The sequence below is a fragment of the Oryza glaberrima genome, chromosome 7 (genome assembly GCF_000147395.1).
Source record: "Oryza glaberrima chromosome 7, OglaRS2, whole genome shotgun sequence".
NCBI lineage: Eukaryota > Viridiplantae > Streptophyta > Magnoliopsida > Poales > Poaceae > Oryza > Oryza glaberrima.
The window spans coordinates 1,565,750-1,574,195 of NC_068332.1; the positions used below are offsets into that span (position 1 = coordinate 1,565,750).

General features: G+C 48.0%; 1 pseudogene; it reads left to right on the forward strand.

The window, feature by feature from the left end:
- The first annotated feature begins 259 nt into the window (after positions 1-259).
- Positions 260-3,098, forward strand: LOC127778890 (uncharacterized; annotated as a pseudogene).
- Positions 3,099-8,446: the final 5,348 nt, after the last annotated feature.

The following is an 8,446-nucleotide window of genomic DNA, read 5'->3' on the forward strand; positions in this document are numbered from 1 at the left end:
TTAAGCATGACATAAATATTTTTATATTTGTACAAAAATTTTGAAGAAGACGAATGATCAAATATTGGTCAAAAAGTCAACGGTGTCGTACATTAAAACATACGGGAGGGAGTACTTACTAGGCGTGCAGTCAAAGTCTTTTGCTAGAAGGCCAGATCTGAAAGTGAATCTGACGTGTGTTCTTGACTTCGCCGTTGACTCAGAGACAAGTTCAAAACCTGCTGGGAGGCTTATATTAGTAGCATTACGGGCACAAGAGATTACTGTACGTCTTTGGCACTCGTACGTCGAGGTAGCTAGCTGACCTCATACGCTCGATCATCCGCGGGGTATATATATACTGATTAATTATAAGAGGTAATTGAATTTTGCTAACTTCACAGTTTGCGTTTCTTCTGTTTTCCGCGCGCTTCTAATTGTGTAACTAGTCTTAATTCTTCGATGAATTTCTTACTAGATCAATGGAGACGTACAAGTACTACTACCCAAATTCAGCCAGACTAGACTGCTTCGATGAAATTGTAGCGCAGGACATAAAGGAGTACATGGCATGGCGGGTACGGCGAGAGAGCGCTCTGTTGGTGGTGAACGCCATGTTGATGGGAGTGATGGTCGGAATAGGCGCCTACGCGCCACGGTACCGGCATCATCCTTTGACTCGCTTCATCTTCCAGGGCGCCACCGCACTCTTCATGCCTATCGTCTCCTATGTCGTCTCTGTTACTAATTGGGCCTATGTCATCACTAATGCTAAAATCTTCGTAGTGGTGGTATGCACTGAGAACTTTCGCATGTCTACCATCTTACAATGGATCACCTTTGTTCAGATTGTCGCTATCAGCACCACTGTAGTAGTTGCAACTAATGCTAGAGAATTAGGTCGAAGCATTGCCCCCTCCGCAGTGTTGCTTGCTGATGCAATCTGGACATGTTATCTGGTCATCAACACCGTGGGGACATATTTTGGTCATGAAAGAAAATTTACTTTGAAAGCCATACAAGCTTATCTGGCAGTGCAACCCGAGTTATGGCTGTTGGTTTCAGCAATTGGTATTATATTTATCAAATTGGGGTGCAAGTTTTGTGCATTTTTCATGGCCCGGAAATCGTTTGCTCTTGGACGGAACCCTGAGCTTATGGTTAAATATATGTGCCACCTACATGCTGAAACAAGAACAGGCCTTGATGAGCATGTGCCACTGCCACCTCCACCACTCCTTGTTATGGGAGAAGACACTGCAAATGTACAGAAAGGGCCCCATGGTTACAACTTCAGATATTGCATGCCCAGCCAGAGCCGGCATAGTGATGATGAGTCAACAACGAGGGAATTGATAAGTCTAGACAAAAGTACTCATGTACTAAGCAATAATAGTGACAATAACCTACCTGAAGGAGGTTTGGTGGTCTTAGACAAAGTTTGGCATCAGATAGGCGAACGCGCGAATGATTTCACGAGTCCTCCACAACATCTGAAAGATATTTGTCTGTCATTTGCGCTGTTCAAGTTGCTGCGGTGTCGATTTGCAAGGTACACAGCCGATGAGGTCAAGTTTGTCAAGTTGGAAAACTTCTTCTGGAAAGGCTTGCTTCATACTAGTACCACCGACGACAATGGTGCAATCAGGCTACTTAAGGTGATCTCAGATGAGCTTTCATTCCTTCATGATTATTACTGCTCATCTCTCCCTGTCTTCTATTCCAAGTCTTGGTTTCCTGTCTTGAGCTTCTCTACCTCACTCCTCGTCATCTGTCAGTGCATACTTGAGATCATTAAAATAACTTGGCGTATCTTTGTAGTTCTAATAATAAAGAGTATAAATCATCCAGTCTGTGAGATACACTGCCAAAATGGCACTGAAGGCACATATACAAGATCATTTGTTAATTTCGTGATTGATCAAGCCGCATGTATTCTACTAGTTGTGATAGTTGTGCTTGTGGAGGCAAGAGATATCTCTTTCTACGTCTGCTCTAACTGGACCAAAGTTACTTTTGTTACAGTGCAGTTGCAAGCTGGTGGATAAGGCCTGGAAGGACAAGATGAACCTCTGCTCAGTCCTCCAGCCAATCCATATTCCAAGGAACGCGTCGATTTGCCATCGTCTCATCCGGCGCTTCATCCCTCTTCCGGAGAAGAAGATCAGTGTCAATGTGCCAGGAGCGGTGAAGTCGGCCATCATCAGCAAGCTGAGCAGCAGCCAGGGGCGCCTCAGCAACGGCACGGCGTCCCTCCAAACCGTGGACGCCCTGCAGGTGATCAAGGACAGCCTGCTCATGGCGTGCAGCGGCGAGGGCACAGCCGACGTCCTGCTCGCGTGGCACATCGCCACCACCATCGTCGAGGTGAGGCACTCATCTGACACTGACAGCAGAAACAGCAACAGGGTTGTTGCTACTCACCTGTCAGGCTATTGCGCCTACTTGGTGGCCTACTGTCCTGAGCTGCTCCCCGACGATGAGGCCTGGACCAACGACCTCTACAAGGCCGTCACTGGGGACGCTTGGTGCGCTCTCGCCGCCGGTGATGCTCCAGAGTTGCCGGAAGATGAGTACACGAAGCTGGTTGAATTACTGGGCAAAAACTGCAAGCACGAGGTGGTCAAGAATGGCACGAGGCTGGCAGCGCAACTGGTGGATCCGGAGTTGGGGGAGGAGAAGGCGTGGGAGGTTCTTGCCGGGTTTTGGTCGGAGATGATCCTCTACGTGGCGCCGTCCGACAACCTGGACGCCCATGCGGCGGCCGTCGCCCGTGGCGGCGAGCTCATCACGCAGCTCTGGGCGCTCCTCACCCACGCCGGCATCATCACCAGGCCCAGCACCGCCACCGCCGCCGCCGCCGACAACGAGAATGCTTCGGCTGTTTAAGTATGCTGTTAAATGGAGTACTGTATATATAAATATATGTTGACATGACAGCTAGTACTTCTTGTGTCGAATGTTGTATAGTTAGCTACTCCACTTCGGTATAATTAGCAAGGTAGCCCGCGTATTTGCACGAGCATGTATCATAGGCTGTGTTTGAAATGCTGTAATGACATAATATAATCTAGAGAATATTTCCGGAATATAAATCGGAAAAGAAGCCCGCACTGGTGCACGGCATCTTATTTGTTATTCAAGTAAAAGAAATACTAGAAGAAGTCATACATCACTATATACACGGTAAAGGAATGTAGATTATTCTACAATAATGGAAAAAAACTAAATATATTTACTGTAAATTTTTAATATACTACTAATTTTACAGTAGATTTTTAATATGCTACTAATGTGATTAGTATCAGAATGTCTCTCACTCAGATTTAAATAAAAATCCCTTTTTCCTGGTCGTTTTTTGGTAGGGATAGACGATTGATATTTGTATATAAAGTTAGTAATAAGTGAATACATACATTATTATGTTTTTCAAATGAGTGGCTAGGTTAATAATTCAACACTACTTTAAAAAAAACTATATCTAAAGAGATGTATCTCCATGAAAATTTGCAAAACACCGTGTCATTATTTACATTTGATAAAGATTCATATTTTAGCACCATGTTTGTTTACATCATATGTTGTTTATAACTATACGAGACACATTTACTAATTCTAAGAATGTAGTTATTTTCACAAACTTATTTCCATTAAAGATACACCTAAAAGTTAAGATTTTTCTTTGGTACTTGCGCTGTGGAGTGATGTTAACAACAATTTGACAAAAAAAAATAAAATGGCAATGCAATAAGAACTGTTATTTTTTTTTTGCAATGACGAGACAAATAGACATCACTTTCTTCGAATGTCGTTTTGCCCATTCTGTTTGATCCATTATCCAAGTAGCATCTGGACTTTCTTCACCACATTATGTAGCGCATATGTTTGGGAGTTGGCTTGATAGAATTCATAATAATTTGAAAGCACATGTTTTGTTAGGAGCGGTTGCTACTTGTTGGTCGCTTTGGCTATACAGGAATAATGTGGTTTTTGATTAAAAAAAAGTCATATCTTCACATTTGCAGGTTATATATTCTCTTATGCATTGGCTTCGTACATAGGATATCCTACAGAAGCCTGATTCATGGGATATGGTGGTTGCGGCATGTCAACATTTGGAGAAGGTGGTCAAGAAGTTTTTTTACCTAGGGATATAGGTGGTGATCTAGTCTTAGGATTGATGGCTCTTAATACTCTGTGCTTTTGGAGGAGATGGCCAAGGAGTTGTTCATGGGTGGTATTTAGTCTTTGGATTAATGGACCTCAATACTCCATGTCATTCTTTTTTACTTTTGAGTATGGTTTTGTATGTTCGGCTGTATCAAATCAAATTATAGGAGTGTGTTAGCTTTCAAAACTAGAACTAGCACTTTATTAGAACTTGCCTAAAGTGTCTTTTAGGTTTCAAGATTGGATTGGGGTGCATCTTAGTTATGCAGAGGCCGAAAGTGTTATCAGGATAATTGTATCACCTTGATGTAATTAACTAAGTTTAATAAAAGCTTCCGTTATCTAAAAAAAATTACACTAACTAATTCACTATAGTGCAGTTACAGATGGGTTCAGTGGTGTATAACATTCGTCCATCAATTATGCCTAGTACATCAGAATTTCTATCAACTACAAAAAAAAAATAACATAAGTAGTTTTATGCGTATATTACTAGATGTTCACGTTTTGCTAATACTACTTGAAATAAAGGATTGAATCCTATCTGTCGGAGAATGAACTCCTCCATTAGGGAACCGTGAGGCCCTCCTTTGTGAGTTCGGCCGGGGGCAGCGGGTGAAATTCGAGGGCTTGGTGAGCGAAGCTGTGTGATCTTGAGGGGATTCAATCCCCCAAAGACAATGAGACAAAAGGGGTTTATACAGGTTCGGGCCGCTAAGAAGTGTAATACCCTACTCCTGTGCTTGATTGATTGAGTGTGGAACACAAGTGCTTGGGGTTGCGGGACTCAAGCGCCAGTTCGCTCGGAAGTCCCCCCTCTCTCACTAGGCCTGGACCTCCTTTTATACCTCAAGGGGTTACCACATAGGCCCAACAAACTAACTTCGTCCAGAAGTATTACAATCTTTGCATTAAATGCATGTCTTGTTCCTTAACTTGGAAGCCGCATACACGTCGCCTCGGTCGTGGGGCCTACCAAACCATGCCGCCTGACACGGGGGGCGCCCATGTCATCCACCATTTAATGGGTGAAGACTTATGGGCTCCTATTACACCAGGAAACGGGAACCTAGCTTTGATCAGAGCGGGAGGACTGACTCCGGTTGGGATAAGAGGATGAGAACCTCTCACCATCATTATTTGATGGGACATGTCAGGCTGTGTCAACGGGTGATACCCGTAGACCGGATATAGAGGGTATTGGGGTATGTTGGTACAAGGATCTACGTAGTACGACATCAAGCAAACAAAAGACAAGAATTATACTGGTTCAGACCCCTTGATAGGTAATAGCCCTAATCCAGTTGATGTGGGATTATATGGTGGAAAACACAGGTTACAAAGGGAACAGTGGAACTTGTCGGACCCGGCGAGATCGTAGTCGAGTTGGTTCGACTAGCTCTCGATGGCTTGGTGTCACGCCCCGAACTAACCCCGAGCGGAACTAGCCCGTGACGCTCCAAATTAACCTGTTAATCGATACCAGTCCCAGGAAACAGTGCTGGTAATACAGGAAGACAGAATATCACAGCAACAGAGGTCTCTTTATTATAGAGTAGGAGTACAGTCATGTTGGGCTACGGACAGATCCTGAGCTCACAACTGCATTACAAAAGGGAAGCGGAAGCCAAGACTTGGACCAGACATCACAGGCGCGACTTGGGAACTAGGCCGAAACCCTAAAACTCATCGTAGCCGGCTTGCTCCTGGAAGAACTCCTCGTCAGCGGGATCCGCTTCGTCTTCTTCAGCAACTGGGGGGGATTATTTATATAGAGCAAGGGTGAGTACAGGAGTACTCGGCAAGCCATGGGAAATATGTGTTTAATGCAGGCAACAAGGAAAGGCTGTTGTTTTGCAATTGATTTTATTTAAACTCTTTTCTGAAACAACTAAGTGAGTGCTTCTCAAACGACATGGATGAGACAGTGCGTCTTGTCCGGTCGGAGTATGTGCAATGTATCAGTCTTTTGAATTGATCAAGATTGGCATCCGGCCAACAGCTTTCAAATGGCCCCCCGGGCCTAGCTGATCCCATCAGCCGCAGATTTTCCAAACTTCAATCCCAAACCACATCAGCAAATTTCGCAAAGCAGTAGTCAAACAAAACTATGCTAGGAATCACCTCACATCCGCCCATGACTGTGGGCACGGCTGTTCGAACAGTTTAATAACCTCTGCAGAAGGGGTACACTTTACCCACACGACATTACTAACCCGGATCATCCAGCTCGTGGGGATCAGCCACGTCGGGAGACCTCCAAGCTTTCATGACAAGGCATTTCGAAAGCGGACACAGGTTCACCATATGCCAACGAGAGGGGTCCCAGACCAACACCAGATTAGGTCCCAGACCATACTGTGCCAGGAAACCCGGGGGTCCTCCCCGACACCACCCCGGCGAATCCACATGTCTCTTGGCATCAAGGCTTCCCCGATTAGCTAGTTACTCAGCCAGGGGTGTCCCATTCCACCCGTGTGGCCATACTTGTCTTATGTTCGGATGAAATTCCAAGGAAACGGTCCTTAAGTGCAAGAGCGGGAAACCGTACACCCGGTACGTTCCCCGGTCCGCGGTTTTGGAAATCCATTTAGGTTCGCAAGCACCGACCCAAGTGTCGAGTTTTCCAAATCTGTTGTAAAACCCAAGTTTTACCCAAGTTGTTTCTCAGATTTTAAGTTTGAAGGCGACCGTCGATACTCGTGTAGAGTGCACGATTACCGGGACGCAACTAAGTGGTTACAAGGGAACATGGTATAACAATTAACAATGGAAGGATCAAATGCAACAAATTAGGTAGGCACACCGGTCTGCTTTGCAGACGGTGCAGACAGATTAAGCGCAAACCTATCAATGCATAATATTTTTCAAGCAACATAGTTAAGTTCAAATATAGGCTCAAGATGTTCGAAGGTGGCTTGCCTTGCTCGAGATCTTGAGCTTGATCCTCGAAATCCTTGCACTGCGGGTCTTCGGGCTCCGAAATTACACGCGAAACGGGGCAACTCAGCAAACGGCGAAAATAAAGCCCTATTATTGACCTCTAAGCGTGCCATTAGATAGATCTCGAGATTTGAGGAATTTTGGAAGTTGAATAGAGTCAAACGGACTTACGGTTAGGAAGATATTGAATTTCTAAGATTATTGGATTTTTGGTCTAAAGGGAAAAATATTTATTTAAATCCTTTTTTGAAATGGAAAAGAAAAGAAAAGAAGGAGGGAGGGAAATTAGACTTCCCTCGGGCGGCTAGGGCGCGGCCCGAGAGAAAGGGGCGGCTCGGCCGAGCTTAATGGGCCGGCCGGCCCAAGAAGGCGGCCCAAGGCGCGCGCGCGGGCGGGGAGGGGAGAGAGAGAGCCGGTGGGCCGGGTCCATCCCGCGTGGTCCCGGGTGGGACCCGCTTGTCGGCGACTCGGCTCACCGTGAGCGAGGTGCACGCGGGGCGTGCTAGGGTTTGGGGAGGGAGGCGCGGCGCATGCGCGCGGTTCGCGGAGGACGCGGTGCGGCGGGCCCACGCGCAGCCTCACGGCTCGCGGTGGACCGCGCGCACGGGGAGGGAAACGGAGGGAGCGGCTGGCCGGGTCAGTCGATCCGGTCGCGGCCGAGGTGGCGCCGACGTGGCGCCTACGTGGCAGCCACGCGGGCCGGCGGGAGGTAGACGACGACGCCGGCCGGAGCGGACGGCGGACGACAGCGGCGAGCGGCGGAGCGAACCATGGCGATACAGGCGAAGGCGAGCACACCGGGATGTTGCACAGGACGAGGGGAGACGAGCCAACGGCTCGGATTCGCCGGGGGATGCTCGATGGCGGCGGATTGCGGTGGCGGTGAGGGAAGGGGGAAACGGCGACGAGGTCACGAGGGGTCGATTCCCGGCGGTGAGAGCATCTACGCGGCTACGGGAATCCGTGGCTAGCGTCGGATTGGGCGGGGCTACGCCGAGTGAGGCTGGCGACGAGCGGGCACTACGGAGCATGGGCGGCGACGGCGGCGAGCACACAGCGGGCGGCGACAACGGTCGGGGCGGCGCCGGCTAGCTACGGGGAGGCTACACATGCTACTATCGAAAACTAAGGGGAGGAGATGGATCGAGGTGGGAGATCGGGGGGAGGCACTACCGTGCGGGGAAGGGGCGCAGTGACGATGGGCCGACGGCACGGGAGTGATCTCTCCGGCCTTGGGCCGGGGAAGAGGAAGGAGAGGGTGCGCCCGGAGTCCTCTTCCGCGTCCTAGCGCGCACCGGCTCCCCCGGCACATGCGACGGCGGCGGTCGGCGAGAGAGACAGAGGGACGGCAATG